At 43.7% G+C, this 27,400-nt stretch overlaps 1 pseudogene; it reads right to left on the bottom strand.

Annotated features, from left to right (window-relative positions):
• Positions 1 to 19,941: 19,941 nt before the first annotated feature.
• LOC115138790 (C-C chemokine receptor type 6-like) lies at positions 19,942 to 25,248 on the bottom strand (annotated as a pseudogene).
• Between the last annotated feature and the right edge of the window lie 2,152 nt (positions 25,249 to 27,400).

Raw genomic sequence — 27,400 nt, 5'->3', positions numbered from 1 at the left:
CTGGTGTTTACTGAATGTCTCCTTCCATTGATCATCAAACATTAGTAATGTTATTCATCATCATCATGCCATGGGTGCTTTTTGAATGTTTTTGTGAGGAAAAGTCTGTCTCAGATGTACCTCGGGTAAACATTTTTAAAAAAGAACAGGATCTTTTCAACCAAAGTGTTCACTTGAAAGGACTTTTATTTTCAAGTAGGATGTCTGATGCAATGGTTTATTGTAGCTCTTACAAAGATATCCCAAACACTGTCTCAGGATTATGTCTTCAGCAGTCTGTCCCTGGATTACCTTCAACATTTAACCTAATTTGGTTCTGAAACCCTGGAACAAATAGTCCTACACTACTGTTTGGGGTCACTTAGAAATGTCCTTGTTTTCCATGAAAACATACATGAAATGAGTTGCAAAATTAATAGGAAATTTAGTCGACATTGACAAGGTTATAAATAATGATTTTTAATTTAAATAATAATTGTGTCCTTCAAAAAAACTTTGCTTTCGTCAAAGAATCCTCCATTTGCAGCAATTGCAGACTTTTGCCATTCTAGTTGTCAATATGTTGAGGTTATCTGAAGATATTTCACCCCATGTTTCCTGAAGTATCTCCCACAAGTTGGATTGGTTTGATAGGTACTTCTTACGTACCATCAAGCTCAATAGAGTTGAGATCCGGTGACTGTGCTGGCCACTCCATTATAGACAGAATGCCAGCTGACTGCTTCTTCCCTAAATAGTTATTGCGTAGTTTGGACCTGTGCATTGGGTCATTGTTCTGTTGTAGGAGGAAATTGGCTCCAATTAAGCGCCATCCACAGGGTATGGCACGGCGTTGCAAAATGGCGTGACAGCCTTCCTTCTTCAAGATCCATTTTACCCTGTACAAATCTCCCACTTTACCACCACCAAAGCACCTCCAGACCATCACATTGCCTCCACCATGCTTGACAGATGGCGTCAAGCACTCCTCCAGCATATTTTCATTTTTTCTGCGTCTCACGAATGTTCTTCTTTGTGATCCGATCACCTCAAACTTAGATTTGTCTGTCCATAACACTTTTTGCCAATCTTCCTCTGTCCAGTGTCTGTTCTTTTGCCCATCTTAACCTTTTCTTTTTATTGGCCAGTCTGAGATATGGCTTTTTCTTTGCAACTCTGCCTAGAAGGCCAGCATCCCGGAGTCGCCTCTTCACTGTTAACGTTGAGACTGGTGTTTTGCGGGTACTATTTAATGAAGCTGCCAGTTGTGGACAGGCGTCTGTTTCTCAAACTAGACTCTCTAAGGTACTTGTCCTCTTGCTCAGTTGTGCACAGGCGCTTCCCTCTCCTCTTTCTATTCTGGTTAGAGACAGTTTGCGCTGTTCTGTGAAGTGAGTAGTACACCGCGTTGTACGAGATCTTCAGTTTCTTGGCCATTTCTCACATGGAATAGCCTTCATTTCTCAGAACAAGAATAGACTGATGAGTTTCAGAAGAAAGTTATTTATTTTCTGGCCATTTTGAGCCTGTAATCGAACCCACAAATGCTGATGCTCCAGATACTCAACTAGTCTAGAACAGGGCTCCGGGCAGCCGAGCGGAAATGGAGGAAAACTCGCCTCCCTGCGGACCTGGCATCCTTTCACTCCCTCCTCTCTACATTTTCCTCTTCTGTCTCTGCTGCTAAAGCCACTTTCTACCACTCTAAATTCCAAGCATCTGCCTCTAACCCTAGGAAGCTCTTTGCCACCTTCTCCTCCCCCCTCCCCCCCCTCCTCCCTCTCTGCAGATGACTTCGTCAACCATTTTGAAAAGAAGGTCGACGACATCCGATCCTCGTTTGCTAAGTCAAACGACACCGCTGGTTCTGCTCACACTGCCCTACCCTGTGCTCTGACCTCTTTCTCCCCTCTCTCTCCAGATGAAATCTCGCGTCTTGTGACGGCCGGCCGCCCAACAACCTGCCCGCTTGACCCTATTCCCTCCTCTCTTCTCCAGACCATTTCCGGAGACCTTCTCCCTTACCTCACCTCGCTCATCAACTCATCCCTGACCGCTGGCTACGTCCCTTCTGTCTTCAAGAGAGCGAGAGTTGCACCCCTTCTGAAAAAACCTACACTCGATCCCTCCGATGTCAACAACTACAGACCAGTATCCCTTCTTTCTTTTCTCTCCAAAACTCTCGAACGTGCCGTCCTTGGCCAGCTCTCCCGCTATCTCTCTCAGAATGACCTTCTTGATCCAAATCAGTCAGGTTTCAAGACTAGTCATTCAACTGAGACTGCTCTTCTCTGTATCACGGAGGCCCTCCGCACTGCTAAAGCTAACTCTCTCTCCTCTGCTCTCATCCTTCTAGACCTATCGGCTGCCTTCGATACTGTGAACCATCAGATCCTCCTCTCCACCCTCTCCGAGTTGGGCATCTCCGGCGCGGCCCACGCTTGATTGCGTCCTACCTGACAGGTCGCTCCTACCAGGTGGCGTGGCGAGAATCTGTCTCCTCACCACGCGCTCTCACCACTGGCGTCCCCAGGGCTCTGTTCTAGGCCCTCTCCTATTCTCGCTATACACCAAGTCACTTGGCTCTGTCATAACCTCACATGGTCTCTCCTATCATTGCTATGCAGACGACACACAATTAATCTTCTCCTTTCCCCTTCTGATGACCAGGTGGCGAATCGCATCTCTGCATGTCTGGCAGACATATCAGTGTGGATGACGGATCACCACCTCAAGCTGAACCTCGGCAAGACGGAGCTGCTCTTCCTCCCGGGAAGGACTGCCCATTCCATGATCTCGCCATCACGGTTGACAACTCCATTGTGTCCTCCTCCCAGAGCGCTAAGAACCTTGGCGTGATCCTGGACAACACCCTGTCGTTCTCAACTAACATCAAGGCGGTGGCCCGTTCTTGTAGGTTCATGCTCTACAACATCCGCAGAGTACGACCCTGCCTCACACAGGAAGCAGCGCAGGTCCTAATCCAGGCACTTGTCATCTCCCGTCTGGATTACTGCAACTCGCTGTTGGCTGGGCTCCCTGCCTGTGCCATTAAACCCTACAACTCATCCAGAACGCCGCAGCCCGTCTGGTGTTCAACCTTCCCAAGTTCTCTCACGTCACCCCGCTCCTCCGCTCTCTCCACTGGCTTCCAGTTGAAGCTCGCATCCGCTACAAGACCATGGTGCTTGCCTACGGAGCTGTGAGGGGAACGGCACCTCAGTACCTCCAGGCTCTGATCAGGCCCTACACCCAAACAAGGGCACTGCGTTCATCCACCTCTGGCCTGCTCGCCTCCCTACCACTGAGGAAGTACAGTTCCCGCGCAGCCCAGTCAAAACTGTTCGCTGCTCTGGCCCCCCAATGGTGGAACAAACTCCCTCACGACGCCAGGACAGCGGAGTCAATCACCACCTTCCGGAGACACCTGAAACCCCACCTCTTTCAGGAATACCTAGGATAGGATAAAGTAATCCTTCTCACCCCCCTTAAAAGATTTAGATGCACTATTGTAAAGTGGCTGTTCCACTGGATGTCTTAAGGTGAACGCACCAATTTGTAAGTCGCTCTGGATAAGAGCGTCTGCTAAATGACTTAAATGTAAATGTAGTCTAAAGAAGGCCAGATTTATTGCTTCTTTAATCGGCACAGCAGGTTTCAGCTGTGCTAACATAATTGTAAAATGATTTTCTAATGATTAATTAGCCTTTTAAAATGATAAACTTGGATTAGCTAACACAACGTGCCATTGGAACACAAGAGTGATGGTTGCTGATAATGGGCCTCTGTACGCCTATGTAGATATTCCATTAAAAACCTTCCGTTTCCAGCTACAATAGTCATATACAACATTAACAATGTCTACACCGTACATTATTTCTGATCAATTTTATGTTATTTTAAAGGACATTTCTAAGTGACCCCAAACCTTTGAACAGTAGTGTACATTGGGATTACAATTTATTCATAATGAGAAAGTAGTGAATGAATGAAAAGTTCTCCATGATGCTGAACCATGACGGAGTATTAATCAAACAAGCTCCTGTCTTGACATGCAGCAGTCTGCTTGGTGTCCACTTCTGGCCTATTCGCTGAGGCTTGTCTGAACCGGGTGACCCCTCTTTCTCTCTCTCCTCTCACTCCCCGTCTTTCTCTCTCTCCTTCTCCAATTGTCCATCTCTTTTTTTCCTCTCTTTCCATTCCTCCTTCTTTCTCTCTATTCCTGGCTGCTTGTCAGAGGGTCTCATCCTTGTCCTACCTCTGGTGGAAGCTCCTCACGCAGCCATGGAGACTGGAGGGAGGAATGTAAGGAAGGAAATTGGAGGTGGAAATGAGGTTTCCAGTGGCAGGCCGGATAAAAGGCCCCCTCTTCCCAGTCAGGAAAAGCTATTATCACCATAACAACATGGAATCACCACTCCACGGCCGGCCTGGGGTGACGTCCTCAGAGGTAGTCATCAGATAGGGAGAACCCTAGAGGGCATGTTGGAGGGAGGATGGGGGGTGTAGTCTTTCTCTCCCATTTCACGCCATAGTCTAGTCTTTCAGGTATCTCCCCTACTCCTTGCTTGCACTGAAGCCTCTCTCCTGGCCACTCAGCGTTGAGCGAAAGCCCAGTGTTGATTTTGGAGGGAAGCAAGAGGGTGGACGGGGTGTGATTATGTAAGAGAAGTGCTGTAGGTGTTCCAGGTCCTGCTCCAGTCCAGACATAGGCAGACGGTGTGAAGCAGACAGACAGACCTACAGACCCTCCCCAGCATGCAGCTGCACAGACCCTGGTCTCCACCGTCTCTACTCTACTTTCTTAGTCAAGACCTAGAATTTCATTTGGAAGACTCTGTTTCTGTGTTGCATTCTCTCTGGCCAAGGTGGGGTGTTTCCCCCCTCCCTCCCTCTCCCCTGGAACGTCAATTACATTTTCTGACAAGATGAAAGGGAGAACTCTGGGTCCTGCTGTAAGCTTCAAAGAAGTGGGGTATATGATTGGTTGTCATCCAGTGGAAGCCTTTTTCAAAATTGCACGCAACCCTTCTGAAGTATGTACATGTAGGTACAGTATAGGCAGTGGTGCAAAAAGTACCCAATTGTCATACTTGAGTGAAAGTAAAGATACTTTAATAGAAAATGACAACAGTAAAAGTGAAAGTCACCCAGTAAATACTACTTCAGTAAAGGTCTAGAAGTATTTGGTTTTAAATATACAGTACATTCGAAAAGTATTCAGACCCCTTGACCTTTTCCGCGTTTTGTTACTTTACAGCCTTATTCTAAAATGGATTAAATTGTTTTTTTTCCCTCATCAATCTACACACAATACCCCATAATGACAAAGCAAAAACAGTTTTTTATTTTTGCAAATGTAGTAAAAAATTTAAAAACTTGATCACATTTAAATAAGTATTCACACCCTTTACTCAGTACTTTGTTGAAGCACCTTTGGCAGCAATTACAGCCTGGAGTTTTCGTGGGTATGACGTCACAAGCTTGGCACATCTGTATTTGGGGAGTTTCTCCCATTCTCTGCAGATCCTCTCAAGCTCAGTCAGGTTGGATGGAGAGTGTCGCTGCACAGCTATTATACTTTCCAAATGCACTGTACTTAAATATCAAAAGTACATGTAATTGCTCAAATATACTTTAAAAAAGCTAAAGTATGAATCATATCAAATTCCTTATATTAACCTACCAGACGGCACCATTTTATTTACGGATAGCCAGGGGCACACTCCCAACACTCAGACATCACGGAGCATTTGTGTTTAGTAGGTCAACCAGATAACCAGGCATGTTCTCTTGATATCATGCTTTCACAAAGTATTCATACCCCTTTACTTTTTCCAAATTATGTTTTGTTACAGCCTGAATTAAAAATGTATGACATTTTGATATTTTATTCTGGCTGACACACAATAACCCATAATATCAAAGTGGATTTTTTTTTAATATGTAGAAATGTATTAAAAATAAAACGCTGAAATGTTTTGAGTCCATTGACAATTTTAGCATGTAAATCTTGGTGGGGCAAAACCCCAATTTGTTTTTAGATGCATGCCACAAAGCTACTACACACCACTAAACAATATATTAATTGCACTATAACGGTGAAAAATGGTGCCCACAAACTGTTAGGGCCTACATAAAGCTGTCCCAAACAGCAGAGTTTTACTTTCAGCACCATGGAATGAATGTCACGTCCTGACCTTAGTTCCTTTTTTCTGTCTCTGTTTAAGTTTGGTCAGGGCGTGAGTTGGAGTGGGCATTCTATGTTTGTATTTCTGTGTTTGGCCTGGTATGGTTCCCAATCAGTGGCAGCTGTTTATCGTTGTCTCTGATTGAGAACCATACTTAGGCAGCCTGTTTTCCCACTATGATTTGTGGGTAGTTGTTTTCTGTCTTTGTATTAGTTACCAGGCGGAACTGTTTCGGTTGTTCTTTTTGTTTACTTTGTATTGTGGTGTTCAGTTTAATAAATGTATTATGGACACTTACCACGCTGCGCATTGGTCCGATATTTCATACTCCTCATCAGAAGAGGAGGAGAACCATTACAGTGAATCCTTACCACCGCTTCACCTGGCTATCAGCGGAGCCTTGTCTGGCAGCGAAACAGTTAATTCAGCCTCATTTACTCCCTTTTAAAAAACATAGCTGATATGGCTGACTTGCTTAAACAAATGATGTTTCTACTGACAATTGAGGTGTTCAAACTATGGCATAAGGGAACGATGAGCGGATAAGAGGCAATCCGTAATTTCGATTAAGACATTTATTGAGCTAGCTAAGACGGATGTAGTCAATATCACTATTTGTTCAGCACTTTTGAAAAGTCCAGTGACAGAATTCATAATATGGGCCATTCTTACAGTGTTCTCCCTGTACACCAAGTCATAACCGTAGGATAAATAAAGTGGGCGTATAAGCAGACAATGAAACCTCTTACAATATTCGATGACATTTCTCTAAAACAGGCTATAGGCTACATGTGCACCACCAAGTCAGAACAGTAGGCTAAGTTATGAAGGGAAAGGGACCAAATTATTAGGGTGAGGCACAAGCTACTAATAGCTTACTACACCACATACACATCGTATTACTTTCTTAGCTACAGTATACATATCTCCTTGGCCTATTACATCATTTTTGGACTGTTGTGCTGTGCTCACTTGAACAGGACGGTGGTGTGGCTGCCCTTCTTGTGGTCAAATTTTGTCATCAAACTTTGTCATCAAATTCTGGCATTCTCTGGATTTATAATGCTAGCTAAGATTCTGAAGGTATGGTGTTGACATGATCAATCCAATCAAAGCTACGGTAGATATAATGTGATTTGACATCATTTTATCTGTAGCCAATGACCTTGAGCATTTTTGTATGGGCACTTCTAATGTAAGTCTATGGCAGCACCCAAGGGGCTTGAATCTTCGAGCTCTACCTGTAGATTTTGTGGCGACTTAGTTTCCCCATAAGTGACAGAACACTGAGCCAATCACGGCGCAACTAGAGAACACAACCCCTACGCTCCGTATTTTCTGCTGTCTGCCCCACCACCACAGAAAGTACTGAGCTAGGCTGAAACACCTGCATTTTGGAACTGCCTTACTCAAAAAAGCAAAAAAAGAGACCATGTTTGTATGCAGCTTTATTAACTCAATTATACATATTTTAAAATTGTTTGCAAACTGATATGGGATGCATATCAATGCCAAAAAAACATGCAAAACAGGCAACAAAAAATATATACAGTACCAGTCAAAAGTTTGGACACACCTACTCATTCAAGAATAATACTGAAGACATCAAAACCATGAAATCACACATATGGAATCATGTACTAAGCAAAAAAGTTCAATCAAAATATATTTTATATTTGAGATTCTTCAACATAGCCAACCTATGCCTTAATGACAGCTTTACACACTCTTGGCATTCTCTCAACCAGCTTCACGAGGAATGCTTTTCCAACAGTGTTGAAGGAGTTCCCACATATGCTGAGCATTTGTTGGCAGCTTTTCCTTCACTCTGTGGTCCAACTCATCCCAAACCATCTCAATTGGGTTAAGGTCAGGTGATTGTGGAGGCCAGGTCATCTGGTGCAGCACTCCATCACTCTCCTTCTTGGTCAAATAGCCCTTACACAGCCTGGAGGTGTGTTGGGTCATTGTCCGGTTGAAAAACAAATGAATATCTCACTAAGCCCAAACCAGATGGGATGGCATATTACTGCAGAATGCTGTGGTAGCCATGCTGGTGAAGTGTGCCTTGAATTCTGAATAAATCACTGACAGTGTCAAGGGCAAAGCACCCCCACACCATCACAGCTCCTCCGTGAGAACCACACATGCTGAGATCCTCCGTTCACCTACTCTTCACCTACTCTGCTCCTAACAAAGACAAGGCGGTTGGAACCAAAAATCTCAAATTTGGACTCATCAGACCGAAGAACAGATTTCCACTGGTCTAATGTCCAAAGCAGACATTGAATATTCCTTAGGGTATGGTGAAGTTATTAATTACACTTTTGATGGTGTATCAATACACTCGGTCACAGCAAAGTATCAGCTGTCCTTCCCTTACTCAGTTGACATAGAGGAAGGAAACCACTAAGGGAGTTTAATGGCTGTGACAGGAGAACATTGAGGATGGATCAACTACATTGTAGTTACTCCACAATACTAACCTAATTAGAAAATACTTGAAAACATATACATCCTGTTTGCAACAAGGCACTAAATTAATACTGCAAGAATATGGCAAAGCAATTAACTTTTTTGTCCTGAATACAACGTGTTATGTTTGGGACAAATCTAATAAAACACATTACTGTAGTGGTGGCTGCATCGTGTTATGATTATGCTTGTAATCGTTAAAGACTGGGGAGTTTTTAGGATAAAAAAAATAAACAGAATGGAGATTAATTCACCGTTCAGCAGGACAATAACCTAAAACACAAGGCCAAATCTACACTGGAGTTGCTGGGTTGTCGATTTACAGTTTTGACTTAAATCTGCTTGAAAATCTATGGCAAGACCTGAAAATGGTTGACTAGTAATGACCAACAACCAATTTGACAGAGCTAGAAGAATTGGAAAAACATTGTTGGGCGAATGTTGCACAATCCAGGTGTTGAAAGCTCTTAGATACTTTCCCAAAACACTCATAGCTGTATTCGCTGGCCAGGGTGTTTCTACAAAGTATTGATTTAGGGGTGTGAATACTTATGTAAATGAGATATTTCAGCTTCACAGTAAGTGGACGAGATGAGACTCGGGGGAGAGGAGCACTTGTTAGCATTATATTGCAATGTACATTACTTTTTTTCCACTTCAGGCCTTGATTACATTTCCAGCTTTGTCACTCCTAATGTTGAAGTTATAGTAATTAGATTTAGGTCTGAAACTAGAACCCAGGGAGAGTGCTACATCTGATTCCTTCCCCCTTCCTCCCTCAGGATTTTCAGCCGTATGAAAATGGCAACTATCTTTCCCTCGTCTATTAGCCCTAATTGCCTAAACAGAATGTATCCTGTAAACCGAACTGCAAAAATGGGTCCGTTTTCAACGAGGGGGAGAGTTCCGACATTAGATAAGATCATTCACTGAGCGATAGAGGTGATGAAGAGGAGGGAAATATGTAGTGGTGGTGGGAGGTAGGAAAGGGGGAGGGCACCTAATCCCCTGAAGTAATTGTCGCCGTTGAAAACAAACCTAATCTTGTCTGAGGCGTGACTGTGACTGACTTGCCCTGCATTCCTCTGCAGACTCCAACAGGGCTCGGTCTGCACCAGTAATAATCTCCTGCCTTCCAGGTAGAGCTCCTAATAAAGCTCTCCTTTCCTATGCCTGAAATGGCCTAATAGGCTCAGCCAGGGGAGGAAGGGGAGGCTCCATAAAACACAGACAGAGAACCTCTCCCTTCTGCAGCCACAAAGGGGACACGTCCGTCTACAGTACAGTACATAACCTCTCATCTCCAATCTGAAGGAATGTGAGATACTGGATGTTTAAAGGAGATGTTGCTCTTTGTGGGAAATCTTGTGTTTTGAGGTGTGCGAATTGAAGAAAGGATGAGATTACCAAAATGGTTTGGAAGTGTCTCAGTTATTCAAGCTAGTGTGAAGCTTTTATAAAAGGAATTCAGTTGATGTGCAAACACACGTCCCCTGTCCAAGCGTGCTCCCCTGCCAGGAGGCTTGTGTTGTCAGATGATCAGTTATCAGACACAGAGTGTATTATTTGGGTTAGAGCGTGACAGTAAACTAATACTGAAACTGGATCCTGTATCACCAACCCCTGGCTGCCAAACTCTGCAATATCACTAGAGTCAAGAAACATTGGATCCAATCTTCTCCCAACGTGTTTTTCTATTGCAGCTCTCCTGTTGGCTTTTCCAGTTTGCTCTGATACTGATAACAGCAGGTGAAGATCAGTTCAGGAGATTAGCACGTGTATGTGTCAGGGAGAGGTGTGTGTGTGAATGTGTGAGGGAGAGATGTGTGTGTGTGTGTGTGAGAGAGATGTGTGTGAGACTCTGTGTGTGTGTGTGTGTGTGTGTGTGTGTGTGTGTGTGTGTGTGTGTGTGTGTGTGTGTGTGTGTGTGTGTGTGTGTGTGTGTGTGTGTGTGTGTGTGTGCCTCGTTTTAAGATGGCTCCAAGGGATGGATTCTGCAGACTGGAAAAACACTCCTTCAGGAGATGACATCACTCCGAGGGTCAGGCAGGCTAATTTATGGTTGGCTGATGGTGCCTGGAAAAGGTAGCACACACACACAAACACACACACACCGTCGTCCATTTAAACACTGATCCAGGTTTCTCAGGTCATTGGTCTTCACCCTCATTCCCAATTAAAGAGTTAAGTGCTAGGCTACATAAAACACTAATTCAGCTCAGCCCAAACGCTCACCTCTTGGACCACACTAGTTCCGAGCTGGTGTCAGTGAAGCATGGCTGCTTTTCCACATTTGCATTTGTGTATTATGACAGAAAGACCCCCCCCCATCACATGCACACACACCTCCCCCAACATCTGGTGGTCCTTACCGTGGTCCTGGAACATCAGTGTGTTTACTGAAGCTGACTGTGGTTGACTGTCTTGTCGACAGTCCAGGGGAGCAGAGATCTGTTTCATGCCGGAGAGTGAGAAGGCTCAGAAGGACTATTTTTGCAAGCCTGGTGGCGTCTGTTTGTACAGCCCATCTTTCTGTGGAAACATCTGCCTGCCTGCCAGTCTGCTAGCCAGACACACACACACCCCTATCTTCCATCTACACGGAAACACAGGAAAAGACAAGCCCTCAGGCGTCCCATAGCTCATGGAGAAACGAAGGAGCACCGTGTCATGTTTGGCACATCTCACCCATACACCACATCCAAACAAACACACACTACTGCCAGACAAACACCTGGACAGGATGTGAACCTGGGACGTGTGCATTGCCTCGGCTCTGCACTGTCCCCTTTCCGCAGAGACGGCAGGTAGCCTAGAGGTTAGAGCGTTAGGCCAGTAACCAAAAGGTTGCTGGTTCACATACTGCTGCTGATAAGATTTTATTTATTATATATATATATATATATATATCTGTTGCTGTGCCCTTGAGCAAGGTTCTTAACTCTAATTGCACCATGGTGACCCTGCCTGTGACCCCACTCCCTGCAGTTGTCTCAGGAGATAGTTGGGATATGCAAAACAAATATACATTTTCATTACACAATTGTGTGTAACAGGACAAGTACAAGCACCTCCCAAATTATTACTATAAAAACAAGCGGGCAGGGTGTGCAAATGTTATGTTGGCTTGGAATGAGAACACGTTCTCCTCTGCAGGATTGGTCTGGGACCCGAGCCAAGTCTAACAATTAGGCCATGCAGTTCCTGACCATCTGGTCTGGTGGGCTGGTTGTGTGTCTGAGGAAGACCCCCCTACCCTTCCTCCGTCGGTCAGACACATGCTTCACAAACTCACAAACGCACACATACTCAATCACATCCGTATAGCACATACAGTAGATAAACACATGCACATACATGATACACACCCTCTCTCTCTTTCTCACACACACTGGTGGGCCCCTCCTCATACGTATGCCTTAGCAGTCACACAAAGGGGGTTTGAGAGCAGCGGTGAACACTGGAGGTTGCTGTAGCAGTACAAACCCACAGGCCCACCAGTGCAGTCTGTCACTGAGGCATCCTGGGGAATATAGATGAGTGACTGTACAGGCCTGAATCTGGGGCGCCGGAGTTGTGGAGTCAGAGGAATGATTATGTCATGAAATGCCAGATGTGTGTCTTAAAGTAGAGAGTGGTAAAGAGAGGAGTAGCCCCCTGATAAGGCAGTGACTAACTGTATACAGTGTTCTACTGTTAGTAAACATCCCCAAACATGTCTGTTTTCTCCACTTTCCAGCCCACGTGTTGTTATGGTACGTCCTAGAAATGTGAGGAAAGTCATATGTCTGCTATTCTGTTTATCTAGATCGCTGGTCACCTTCGGTCTTCCTTTGAACAGCTATTGGCTTGACAGTTATATAAAACAAGCCTGGTCTTGTTACAGGATCAGTGTTGAGTACTTTGCTACAGAAGAGGCTGTAGCCACAGTGGCACCTAATACTACACAATTTTAGCCAGCCCATACCATAAGAGTGAGAGTGCTGTGAAGAATCTAGCTGGAGGGGAGAGGGTCCCTGAATCATCCAGGAGAATAGCCTCTTACAGTGTGTCATTTAGGTGAATATAAGTGGCGGGTCATATATCACACTTCAGACCTAAAGCCAGGAAGCCAGGTGGAAAGTGACAGCAGGAACACACACACACATACACACACACACACACACACACACACACACACACACACACACACACACACACACACACACACACACACACACACACACACACACACACACACACACACACACACACACACACACACACACACACACACACACACACACACACACACACACACACACACACACACACACACACACACACACACACAGTATATGCTGTTCTTTGCACAAAGGCTAAAATCAGTATGACAGACGACTGAGTTACAGCCCATTGACTGGTTAGGGGCTATTAGGATCATGGAATACCACAGCTGATAAGGGGGTGTGGATTTGTGTGGATTTGACCTAGCCGTGCCAAGGGGTACCGCGAAAGAGAAAGAGCAGGGTCTCCTTTTCCAGATAGCATTCTGAGGTATCAGTGAATGGATGGCAAATCCTGACATCAGACATGCAGACGGAAGAATGTAGTTTAAGCAAGTTGAAGCGTTGAACCTCTTCTTTGGTTGGGGCTAATTGTTACTGGGCATATTGAGTGGTGGTCTCTCCCTCTCTCAGCCGACAAAGGGTCAGTCTCACCGGTAGTATGTAAAAATATCTATTTCCATTGCTGGGTAAATAAATACGCTGTTGTATTTTGATGTCTGGTGACTACCGGTGGCGGGTTTAGGAACTGCTCTTCAGTGCCTTTGCACTGGCCCCTTCCAGACACAACTCCAGCCGAGGGCAATGTTTGAATTCTTTAAAAGTGCATCCTTCCTTTTTCCCATTCTTGAGGTAAATCAGTACCCAGAGGAATTCATCAGATATTCACAATGCTTTTGGGAGCAATTAAAGTGAAGTGCCTTGATCAAGGGCACATCAACAGATTATTCACCTAGTGCTCTTAACCACTAGGCTACCTGCCGCCTATAGGGCTCTGGTCAAAAGTAGTGCACTTAAAAGTTTTGACCACCTCCTGGCAAAACATTTTAGTGGGTTCCCTCTTGACAGTGGAGAGAAACCTTTTGCAGTTGTATTGCTAATTTCCTGCCATTCTACTGATTTATGCCATGTTGATATGATCTGAGTGAGAATGACCAACAAAATCAATGTGGGCCCCCTGGAGGTCAGGGCCCTTGGTCACATGCCCTGTGTGCCCGGTTGGTATTCAGTCATGATTACGACAAGTTTAGATAGCTGGCTAGACTAACTACAAATCTAACAGTTGTTAGCTGACATGGCTAATTGAGTGACTATCAGTGACAGACATAACAAGATAAAAACTAATTACATATTCGTCACAAATAATCACAAATACGTAAATGAGACTTACTGGGTCTGGCAGGATACACACTTACTCGCTAACCAAACCGTCATGTTGATTTTGTACCCCCACATCAGACAAGATCAGGAAACACAGGTTGAAATATCAAAACAAAGACCGAACCAATTATATTCATTTGGGGACAGGTCGAAAAGCATTAAACATTTTTGGCAATTTAGCTAGCTAGCTTGTTGTTACAAGATCATTTGTCCTGGGATATAAACATTGGTTTGTTATTTTACCTGAAATGCACAAGGTCCTCTACTCCCACAATTAATCCACAGATAAAACGGTAAACCAAATTTGTTTCTCATCATCTCTCCTCCTTCCTTCGGGCTTCTTTTTCTTCTTTTGACTTTATATGGCAGTTGGCAACTAACTTTAAGGTGCATTACTACAACCGACTGGAGTGTGGACGTCAGCTCATCTTTCAATCACCCACAAGGGTATATGTTCCCGTGTCCGGTCTGGTCAGCATGTTAGACTACATTACCCTGCCCTGATCACAGTGAACACACGTCAGGCCTATTTAAGAATTAATATAATGGAATATAACAGAATAAAATACACAACCCCACACAATTTGAGTTTCAAAAGTGTGGAACTGCTCTCATATAGGCCAACGCCTAACAAAAAAGGATGTATTTCAAAACAGAGCCCATTTACTCATTTATTGGCCCGTTCGCTTTTTTTTTGGAAGAAGTTGGACATCACGTGGACTGGGACATGTTTCGTATTGCGTCAGATAAAAATATTGACGAATACGCTGATTCGGTGGGCGAGTTCATTAGAACGTGCGTTGAAGATTTCGTTCCCATAGCAACGATAAAAACATTCCCTAACCAGAAACCGTGGATTGATGGCAGCATTCGCGTGAAACTGAAAGCGCGAACCACTGCTTTTAATCAGGGCAAGGTGTCTGGCAACATGACCGAATACAAACAGTGCAGCTATTCCCTCCGCAAGGCTATTAAACAAGCTAAGCGTCAGTACAGAGACAAAGTAGAATCTCAATTCAACGGCTCAGACACAAGAGGCATGTGGCAGGGTCTACAGTCAATCACGGACTACAAGAAGAAACCCAGCCCAGTCACGGACCAGGATGTCTTGCTCCCAGGCAGACTAAATAACTTTTTTGCCCGCTTTGAGGACAATACAGTGCCACTGACACGGCCTGCAACGAAAACATGCGGTCTCTCCTTCACTGCAGCCGAGGTGAGTAAGACATTTAAACGTGTTAACCCTCGCAAGGCTGCAGGCCCAGACGGCATCCCCAGCCGCGCCCTCAGAGCATGCGCAGACCAGCTGGCCGGTGTGTTTACGGACATATTCAATCAATCCCTATACCAGTCTGCTGTTCCCACATGCTTCAAGAGGGCCACCATTGTTCCTGTTCCCAAGAAAGCTAAGGTAACTGAGCTAAACGACTACCGCCCGTAGCACTCACTTCCGTCATCATGAAGTGCTTTGAGAGACTAGTCAAGGACCATATCACCTCCACCCTACCTGACACCCTAGACCCACTCCAATTTGCTTACCGCCCAAATAGGTCCACAGACGATGCAATCTCAACCACACTGCACACTGCCCTAACCCACCTGGACAAGAGGAATACCTATGTGAGAATGCTGTTCATCGACTACAGCTCGGCATTCAACACCATAGTACCCTCCAAGCTCGTCATCAAGCTCGAGACCCTGGGTCTCGACCCCGCCCTGTGCAACTGGGTACTGGACTTCCTGACTGGCCGCCCCCAGGTGGTGAGGGTAGGCAACAACATCTCCTCCCCGCTGATCCTCAACACGGGGCCCCACAAGGGTGCGTTCTGAGCCCTCTCCTGTACTCCCTGTTCACCCACGACTGCGTGGCCACGCACGCCTCCAACTCAATCATCAAGTTTGCGGACGACACAACAGTGGTAGGCTTGATTACCAACAATGACGAGACGGCCTACAGGGAGGAGGTGAGGGCCCTCGGAGTGTGGTGTCAGGAAAATAACCTCACACTCAACGTCAACAAAACTAAGGAGATGATTGTGGACTTCAGGAAACAGCAGAGGGAACACCCCTATCCACATCGATGGAACAGTAGTGGAGAGGGTAGCAAGTTTTAAGTTCCTCGGCATACACATCACAGACAAACTGAATTGGTCCACTCACACTGACAGCGTCGTGAAGAAGGCGCAGCAGCGCCTCTTCAACCTCAGGAGGCTGAAGAAATTCGGCTTGTCACCAAAAGCACTCACAAACTTCTACAGATGCACAATCGAGTGCATCCTGGCGGGCTGTATCACCGCCTGGTACGGCAACTGCTCCGCCCTCAACCGTAAGGCTCTCCAGAGGGTAGTGAGGTCTGCACAACGCATCACCGGGGCAAACTACCTGGCCTCCAGGACACCTACACCACCCGATGTTACAGGAAGGCCATAAAGATCATCAAGGACATCAACCACCCGAACCACTGCCTGTTCACCCCGCTATCATCCAGAAGGCGAGGTCAGTACAGGTGCATCAAAGCTGGGACCGAGAGACTGAAAAACAGCTTCTATCTCAAGGCCATCAGACTGTTAAACAGCCACCACTAACATTGAGTGGCTGCTGCCAACACACTGTCATTGACACTGACCCAACTCCAGCCACTTTAATAATGGGAATTGATGGGAAATGATGTAAATATATCACTAGCCACTTTAAACAATGCTACCTTATATAATGTTACTTACCCTACATTATTCATCTCATATGCATACGTATATACTGTACTCTACATCATCGACTGCATCCTTATGTAATACATGTATCACTAGCCACTTTAACTATGCCACTTTGTTTACTTTGTCTACATACTCATCTCATATGTATATACTGTACTCGATACCATCTACTGTATGCTGCTCTGTACCATCACTCATTCATATATCCTTATGTACATATTCTTTATCCCCTTACACTGTGTATAAGACAGTAGTTTTGGAATTTTTAGTTAGATTACTTGTTGGTTATCACTGCATTGTCGGAACTAGAAGCACAAGCATTTCGCTACACTCGCATTAACATCTGCTAACCATGTGTATGTGACAAATAAAATTTGATTTGATTTTGACTTTTTGCATTTCCATCTTCTGTAACCTCTTTCAGTGTGCAGTCCCCAAAGATAAATGCCAAAGCAAATTCATAAAATGACAACACAGACTTTTTACTTCAGTTTATTTTGTAAATATTTTCCTAACACTATTTTCTTAAAACTTCATTGTTGGTTAAGGGCTTGTAAGTAAGCATTTCACCGTAAGGTCTACTACACCTATTGTATTCAGCAATGTTATTGATTTGATTTACTAGGGGGTAACTAGCCCCCCCTAAGAACAATGTCTAATTGCTGACACAAAATAGCAATGTTTGGGGGGGAAATGGTATGTGGAGGAAGGTCACGCTTAGGCGAATACACTATAAAGGGAAATAAATGGCTGCAGTTTACACTTTTTAAAGACTGCTTTAAATGTTGTTTTTAGAAAAGTTTTTTATTTTTTAAGTCCCGGGGTAAGTACGAGGGGGGCCATTTTCCCCGGTAGAAGATTATGGCATACGGTTTCCCAGAAGTGTGTTAAAATCAATTTAATCAGTTTTATTTAGAAATGATTTAGTATGTAATACTTAAAAGCTAAGTCTAGTTGCTAAGTCTAGTTTAATTATATGGGGGTAATGGTGTTGCACATGTCACTATTAGTATCCGCACTATGAGGAGACTTGATGTCCCTCTTTTTTATCGCACCTGTACATACATTTTCGTTGCTCTACTTTTGTGCAATTCTAATTTGTACATAGGTTACAAATCAAGCTATCCCCAGTAAAATTGGAGCACAACTCATGAGTCCACCAAATCCAGTATGTCCCCACCTGTGACTGAAAGCAGCTCCTCACAGAGAAGACACTCCGCATCCCCTTCTTTAGTGGCTGATGTGGCTTGTTCTACTGATGTTGATGTTCTACTTCTTGTTTAAGTCAGTACCGCCGCAGACTCTGCCTTCCTCTTCCTCGGCCTCGGGGACAACTCCAATAGAACTGCTGCAGCTGGTGGTTGTTGTTGGTTTAAGCAAAAACAAACAAACAACAAGAACACGTGTATTGGTACAATAGACACTTCTAATCACTATATGCAAATATATACCCCCCCCAAAAAATGTTTTTACAAATAAATAAAAATCGTACCAACATTTGGAGCAAGTGTAGGCTGCAGGGTGGAGGTTGTGGCGGAGGTAGATGTGGTGGAGGTAGAGGTAGAGCTAGTGATGGCGGCGGTAGAGCTGGTGGCCGTATCGGCAGAGTTGGCAGGGGCGGCGGTAGAGCACTGTGGTTGAATGGATTCTTTGCACTGAAAATAAACAACAAAAACAATACATTGGTGTTAGTACAATAAACACTTTCTACCAAGTACATGCTGCTTCTGCTACTTTTCATTAATTGAAATGACTTTTTCTTATGAGCTCAGGCACCCCTATAACAGCCACGAAGTCCGCCCACTGGCCCGGAAGGCCTCCACTCCTCTCTTCACACTGGCCACCTTGTTAAAGGCCTTTGCGAAGAGGCCAACCATTTGGAATATACCTATCTATTTCCCAGGATGGGTCGTCATCCACTGATCTGCTCCCCTGTTGGAAAAGGCCTTCAGACTCTTGGAGACGGTAGGGTCTAATGGCTGCATCTTGTGCAGTGGGGTGGCAGAGTGATACCTGGCCTCTTGCTGTAAGAACAACCTCCTTTTGGAAGTGGTGCCCATCGAGGATGTGGGGTTCCTCAGGGATGCAACCAACACTGTGTTTTGTGTTTTGTCTTACAGGAATTATATACACATGAGGAGAAAGCTGAAGTCTCTACCTATCGTCTGTCTGATTCCCAGTTCGTCCACTAGATGGAGATCACATGACTTCTCTTGGCCACTTGAAATCAGATGCATCTGATTTGGGTAGTGAGTCACCATGCCACAATGGCTGAACGGATTTTCAACCCCCCAAACTCAGGCCCTGTACTGGGCCCAAAACAACCACTCAGAGTTTAACAGGTACTTTACACCACTGACTGTATGTATATATTACCTTATGAGTAATGGAATAATGAATGAATTACTGTCTCAAATGTTGTAATATTATTACAGTTACTTTTTCAAGTAACCAATATATTACTTTCAGGCGCACATCTCTACCGACTTGTTATATATATATTTTAAAGCCTTGTCTCATGCTAGTTTTATTCATGCTGTAGGCTAACTTAAAGCTGAAAATCAAAAAAAATATGGCAACTGTGTTCTTACCCTGCTTAACCTTTTCCTAGTGGAAATGCTCCCATTATTTTTTGTTAATCGAGAAGAAGAGAAAAACATTTTAGTCAAATGCAATCTCTGCAAAGGCAGCATTGATCTCTTCGTCCAGAAACACCACATCCAAACTGAAAAAGCATCTGGTGGTCGTCGCTGGTAGCGAAAAGATCCAGAAATGCATGAAAGAGAAATCTATACACATTATGGAAATTTACAAAGACGCATAGATAATATTTAGAGTGTTCTAACGAAATGTACATTCAGACAATCAACATTTCTGATAAATGCAATTCAAAATGGCAAGAATGTGAGGGAGTAGGGAGACTCCCCTTGCAGGTTTTGAACACAGGCCACCAGCATCAATGTCCCAATGAGGTCTATTTCTAAGGGATGTGCTTATTGGGCCAGGGATGAAACCAACATTGTGTAGTTAGGCCCCGTCCAGAAGAAACCCTAACCCCTCCTCCCTACGCACTTGTGTAGATTTGAAACAACTTTGATAGGTGTAAGCAATAGTGTGAAAGCAAGTGGAAGTAAAACCTTTTTATTGATCATAGGGATTCAGGAGTATCATTAAAACAGATTAATATGCCCCACCAACATTAAACAACTATATAAAAACTATACATTCATTTGTAGACAAACTGGAATTTGACAACTAAACACAATTCAATATCACTTTTGCAATACAGTAAACTCCCATTTGAACTGTGTTGTGTTTTTAAATGGTTAAAAGCACAGTGATAACACGGTGATAACACATGGTCCTGTCGTACATACCTACACGTACGCTACGGTCACAAGACGCAGGCCTCCTAACTGTCCCTAGGGTTTCTGAGCAAACAGCTGGAGGCAGGGCTTTCTCCTATAGAGCTCCATTTTTATGGAATGGTCTGCCTACCCATGTGAGAGACGTAGACTCGGTCTCAACCTTTAAGTCTTTATTGCTAGTGGTGTGGGGCCTGGGCTTTTGCGAAGTGGGTGGGGTTATATCCTGTCTGTTTGGCCCTGTCCGGGTGTATTATCGGACAGGGCCACAGTGTCTCCCAACCCCTCCTGTCTCAGCCTCCAGTATTTATGCTGCAGTAGTTTATGTGTCGGGGGGCTAGGGTCAGTCTGTTATATCTGGAGTATTTCTCCTGTCTTATCCGGTGTCCTGTGTGAATTTAAGTATGCTCTCTCTAATTCTTTCTCTCTCTCTCTTTCTTTCTCTCTTTCTCTTTCTTTCATTCTTTCTTTCTTTCTCTCTGAGGATCTGAGCCCTAGGACCATGCCTCAGGACTACCTGGCCTGATGACTCCTTGCTGTCCCCAGTCCACCTAGCCGTGCTGCTGCTCCAGTTTCAACTGTTCTGCCTGCAGCTATGGAACACTGACCTGTTCACCGGACATGCTACCTGTCTCAGACCTGCTGTTTTCAACTGTCTAGAGACAGCAGGAGCGGTAGAGATACTCTGGATGATCGGCTATGAAAAGCCAACTGACATTTACTCCTGAGGTGCTGACCTGTTGCACCCTCGACAACCACTGTGATTATTATTATCTGACCCTGCTGGTCATCTATGAACATTTGAACATCTTGGCCATGTTCTGTTATAATCTCGACCCGACACAGCCAGAAGAGGACTGGCCACCCCTCATAGCCTTGTTCCTCTCTAGGTTTCTTCCTAGGTTCTGGCCTTTCTAGGGAGTTTTTCCTAGCCACTGTGCTTCTACACCTGCATTGCTTGCTGTTTGGGGTTTTAGGCTGGGTTTCTGTACAGCACTTTGAGATAGCAGCTGATGTAAGAAGGGCTTTATATATACATTTGATTTAGATGATAACAACCAGAAATCGGACATTGTTTTACCATTGGAATTTGGTTGTGCTTTAATACTGACCAAAAATATACTGAACAAAAATACAAGGTGCACCTGTGTAATGATCATGCTGTTTAATCAGCTTCTTGATATGCCACACCTGTCAGGTGGATATATTATCTTGGCAAAGGAGAAATGTTCACTAACAGGGTTGTAAACAAATTTGTGCACAACATTTGTTAGAAATAAGCTTTTTGTGCCTATGGAACATTTTTGGGATCTTTTATTTCAGCTCATGAAACATGGGACCAATACTTCACATGGTGTTTATATTTTTGTTCAGTATAGATGGTTGAAGGCATAGTGATAACACATTGGGAATTCAACAAACATCTGGCTGTCTTTTTAAGCGGGTGAATAAAGTTTGAAATCTCATTAATCAATGTCTCAACCAAATATTATCCAAATTTCCACTTGGAAATTATCTGGTGTGCCCAGTGGGTACAGTGCACTGTATTCCAAGGTTGTACTGACTTGTGGGTCAGGGGTTAATTTGAGATTCAGAAATATTCACTATATCACCCAATATGATCACACCCTGCTTCGTAGTAAGCACCTGTTTGGTCTTTCTGTTGGATAGCTCCCCTTTGGCACCAAATAATTTTTACTGAAAAGACTGGTTAGTGCAAATCATCCAATGGAACAAGTGAATGCTTATTTGTATTTTAGAGATTTTTAAGAGAGATGAGATCTGTCCTAAAGAAATACATTTAATTTAAAGACAGATAGCGCACAATTGACCCAGCATTGTCCGGGTTAGGGGAGGGTTTGGCCGAGGGGGCCTTACTTGGCTCATCGCACTCTAGCGACTCATAGTGACAGGCTGGGCGCCTGCAAGCTGACTTCAGTCGCCAGTTGAACAGTGTTTCCTCCAACACATTAGTGTGGGCGGGTGTTCAGAAGCACAGTTTGGCAGGTCATGTTTTGGAGGATGCATGACTTGACCTTCACCTTTCCTGAACCCCTTGGGGAGTTGCAGCGATGAGACAAGATCGCAATTGGATATCATGAAATTGGGGAGAAAAAGGAGGTAAAAACAAATTGCCAATGATATGCACAGAGGAGCATAATATGAAAATAATATTTTCATAGACTTGTAAAAACACATTGGAATTCAGAGCAATCTCGAAAACACATTGCTGAATATAACAGTCACTACTGGACTCCCTGACTAACCATGTTATCATCACCCATAGCAGTTTGAGGCAATCTCTACCCACTCCCATTTTCACATGGTGAACAAGGAGCCATTCTCGTTGTTGGATCCATCTATGGAGTGACCAAAGGGTAGATGTACTTCCTGCCCAGGCATCACGGGTCCTCCAGGATCTTCCTGAAGTGGTTCCTGATCTTGACCCCAATGAAGGCGTACAGGATGGGGTTGAGGCAGCAGTGGAAGTAGGCCACGCTCCTGGTGGTGGTGAGGGTGGTGAGGATGACCTTCCCCACCTCACACTCCCTCTGTTGGAAAAATGCCACTGTGTGGTAGAGCAGGGCCACATTGTAGGGCAGGTGACACACGATGAAGACCACCATCACAGCTAGGACCACACGCACTGCCTTAAGTGAGAGAAGATACAACAAGATACACTTAATTGACCCTATAAGAAACATTGACTGTATTCTTATAATTAAACATTCTAATTCTATGACTGGAACTTTGGTGGATACTGGAACCTTGTGCCTATGGGTGCTGTGGGCCCTGGGCAGGGTCCAGATGATGCTGGCATAACAGAAGACCATGACCAGGAGTGGCAGGAAGAACCCCATGGGCACCTGCAGGTTGGCCAGTTTTATGACGGTCATAAAATACCTTACAGGAATTTTCTCTCCCTTGCCATGCAGCATTGAGGGGAAATAACCCGTTGTTACAAAGAGATACTTCCCGCTAAAACTCCAATATCCAAAAATGGAAGATGAAACAAAATTTCTAACACAAAGAATGTGGGAAATGGTCGGGAGGGCCTTAAAAAACAATAATGTCAAATAATTTATTGTTTTGTGACATCATTAAAGATGTTAACAACAGAAACATTGTAACTTTAAGAGCATTCACAATGTATATATATATATCTAAATGTTGTAAAACTTATATGATTAAATATGAAACAATTTGTTAGAAGATTAAATGTGATTTTAGCCTTCTAAATGAGATAATTGTTTTTCATATAAAGTTTTACCCAGCCAGTAACCACTCCCACGTGAGCACAGACATTATGCCAAAAGGATGGAATGCCCCTTTTGCCAGAGTGCTTATAAAGGACTCCTAAAGAAATAACATATTAGACCAAAACATGCTGGGTTGCTGCCGGTGTGTAAAGTGGTTGTAGCTGTAACCTGAATAATCAACCATTGAGGCCAGACAGCATGGAGCGGTGGCTACACGGCTGACAAATGGTTTAAAAATACAAGACCAGAAAGCATGGAGCGGTGGCTACACGTTGAAATGGTTGCAATTTAAATACGAAATGGTAAGACCCTTGGAAACTCAACAGAGAAGAAGACATGGACCGCCTGCAGCTCTGCATGTAATGTAGTCTAGGAAACTCGACCGAAGACGAGAAAAGAAGAACATTTCCCACTCAACACCGTGCGGTACATCTGATGTATCCAGTCTAACAAACACTCATGAACAAAAGAGCCTACTACTACAACTGAGGACATTGTGACTTCTGGTGGACAACCAGAGACTTACACAACCAGAGACTTCTGTCTAACTGACTCCCCATAGACAGACCTGGCGATTTCAACAGAGAGACGACAAAGACATACATGCGTAAATATGTGTTGCATTTCTAAATCTGAATGAGCAGTGTTTTTTTTTTTTTTTACCTTTATTTTACTAGGCAAGTCAGTTAAGAACAAATTCTTATTTTCAATGACGGCCTAGGAACAGTGGGTTAACTGCCTGTTCAGGGGCAGAACAACAGATTTGTACCTTGTCAGCTCGGGGGATTCGAACTTGCAATCTTTCAGTTACTAGTCCAACGCTCTAACCACTAGGCTACCCTGCCGCCCCAGGGTAGGGTGCTAAATTTCCATATTTACGCTAAGCTTATTTTCCACATGTATGTACAATGGGTCCCCTCTCTGTCTCTCCCACTCTTTCTTTCCCCACCCCTTTCATTGTGTAACAAGCCGTCATATCGGGTTAGTCCACTAGGGACTTTTCATTACATTATGTTAGTAATCAACGTATAATCTATCCTGTGTGTGTGTGTTTCTCAAATTCTGTGTGATTATTTAGTTCATCAGTAAATAAATGATTAAGCCAAATTGTGTATCGCTGAATCATCAAATAGACTACAGTTCATGCAGATTTGAAGTCAATGACGTTCAGAATGAGACTGATATGAGGTAATAATAATTAATGGATGACTAATATGATAACGATATATTCTGATATATTCTTGAGTTAATTCGGGAAACGGTAACTCATTAAACCAACTTTTTCCGTGGTGCCCCAAGATTGCTAATGAGTTAATTGTTACATGATTAATTTAATCATGAAATAATTAAACATATTTAACTGATTTGATCAAATAATCGTGACCACATTAATGATAGTCACGTATCGACAAATATGCCTCTGACTTCACTGTAACATGAACGACATTGAAACATCAGGAGCTTTATTAGGAACTGCACCAAGCCCGTACCTTGGAGACCACTGAGCCCATGCTCCAGTCATGCTGCTCATTGTAGATGATGAGTGGCAGGGTCACGATGAACAGCAGATCTGCCACAGCCACGTTCAGAAGGTACACGTCCGTCATGGTCTTGGCTTTCTTGTAGAAGGCATATGTGACAATCACCAACGCATTGCCACAGAAACCGAATGCACAGATGAAGGAATGAACTTAGGTCTGTATGACTATCTCCATATCACGGTTGAGATTCAGGTTACAGATATATTCTGTTCCACTTTCATCAGGATAACCTTCAGTGTAGTCTTTTGGGTCATAATAATCATATTCATCTGTTTGCGTCGCATTATGCACCTCCATGTTTATCACCTGTGGAGAAAAAATATATTTCTGCAGAAAATAGTAGGCCTTCTATCATGATTTAGTTATTGAATGTCATGATGTACAATCAAGTCCATGACAAAAAGAGAAGATATGAACATCACAGTAACTGAACTATTGTCTGTAGCTTCAATGTGACATGTCCTATTTTACACATACAGCAGTGAAAGTGCGGAGTGCAAACCCTATTTACTGAGAAACCAACATGTCTGAGAGCTTGAGAACATCCGTTGGTTGTGAATGACCCCATTTTCTGTTGTGACCGAGATTACATCAAGGCACGTGTAGGTGTTTAACAACTGCATTTGTCTGATCTAAAGCACTGATCAAATCCTTATCAGACCCAAGGCTAGAGATACTAAGACACATTGTACACAGCATCTCACACCTGTTCCCACATCAACACTGATAATACAGAGGAAGGTCTTAATGTGTCTTGTGGTGATGATAATGGACATGGGGTAGTGAATGGAGTACTATGTTTGCTTTAGTAAATATAGTGTACTGTTAGCCACGGCTGTACTGACTTGTAGCTCAGGGGATTCAGTAATATTCCCTCCTATCACCATGTTATTGTTATTTTATTGTGTAACGTTTTTTTATTCTTTACTTTAGTTTATTTAAGTTAATATTTTCTTAACTCTTCTTGAACTGCACTGTTGGTTAAGGGCTTGTAAGTAAGCATTTCACGGTCTACACTTGTTGTATTTGGCGCATGTGACAAAGTTTGATTTGATTTGACCATGCTTCATAGTAAGCACCTGTCAGGCCTTTCTGTTCGAAAGCTTTGGCATCATAACATTTCTAACGTCTGAAACCCTACGTCTTCAAAGAGTATCTTAAATAATACATCCCAGTCTTATTCCCCCCCACACAAACAACCTTGCACTTGACTTTTCCTACTAGTACTGACCTTTCTGATAACTTCTTTATTGAGGAAACTTGTACTTACTGCTGTGATATGTGGTTGTCTAACCTTGCTATCTTAAGATGAATTAACTAACTGTAAGTCGCATGGGATAAGAGCGTCTGCTAAAGGACTCAAATGGAAATGTCAAAATGTAACTTTTACTGAAAAGACTGGTTTATGCAAATCATCTCATGGCTTTGTATAATGTGCAATATTTTGGTGAAAAAGTGTAGATGCACTCCTCCCCACCATTAATAGTAGAGGTTTGGGAGGTATCCTCCCCACCAGCAATAGTAGAGGTTTGGGAGGTATCCTCCCCACCAGCAATAGGTAATAGTAGAGGTTTGGGAGATATCCTCCCCACCAGCAATAGTGGAGGTTTGGGAGATATCCTCCCCACCAGCAATAGTAGAGGTTTGGGAGGTATCCTTCCCACCAGCAATAGTAGAGGTTTGGGAGGTATCCTCCCCACCAGAAATAGGTAATAGTAGAGGTTTGTGAGGTATCCTCCCCACCAGCAATAGTGGAGGTTTGGGAGGTATCCTCCCCACCAGAAATAGGTAATAGTAGAGGTTTGTGAGGTATCCTCCCCACCAGCAATAGTGGAGGTTTGTGAGGTATCCTCCCCACCAGCAATAGTGGAGGTTTGGGAGGTATCCTCCCCACCAGAAATAGATAATAGTAGCGGTTTAGGAGGTAAATCTAGTGGATTCTATGTCATGTTACTGTGTCTTGCTGCTGCTTGCTTCACTCCTTAGCACAATCAGAATACAGAACCTATGTGGTTGGTTTATGCAAGAAGCTGTATGCAATGTTCTATATAGCAGCTTTATGTATTATGCTTTACACTTTAAACATTATTTAGTGTTTTTCTCAACATTTTTATTGCTATAATACTTTGAACACTACACAGTGCTTTATGCAATGAACTTGTCAAGAATACAACCTCAATTCTGAGTACATTATCAGTACTGAATCCATAGGCTATACTATCTATATGCATAGTAACAGTTCCCCCACTATTGGTGGATGTGTACCTTCCTCATGGTGCAGGAAACTTCAGTCTGGGGGAAGACCCTCAAGTCTCTACAGTATCACTTTGTCTCTCTATAGTAGGCCCTATTCCCCCTACGATAGATAAAGGAGAGTCTGAGGAGTGGATTGGCGAAAGAGATTTTTACTTTACATCCTTGCCTTGTCTTACCTTTCATTGTGGCTGTC

Source organism: Oncorhynchus nerka, linkage group LG12 (assembly GCF_034236695.1).
Source record: "Oncorhynchus nerka isolate Pitt River linkage group LG12, Oner_Uvic_2.0, whole genome shotgun sequence".
Lineage (NCBI taxonomy): Eukaryota > Metazoa > Chordata > Actinopteri > Salmoniformes > Salmonidae > Oncorhynchus > Oncorhynchus nerka.
Note: the sequence above shows the minus strand (reverse complement) of the source record. Positions and strands in the feature narration are given on the sequence as shown.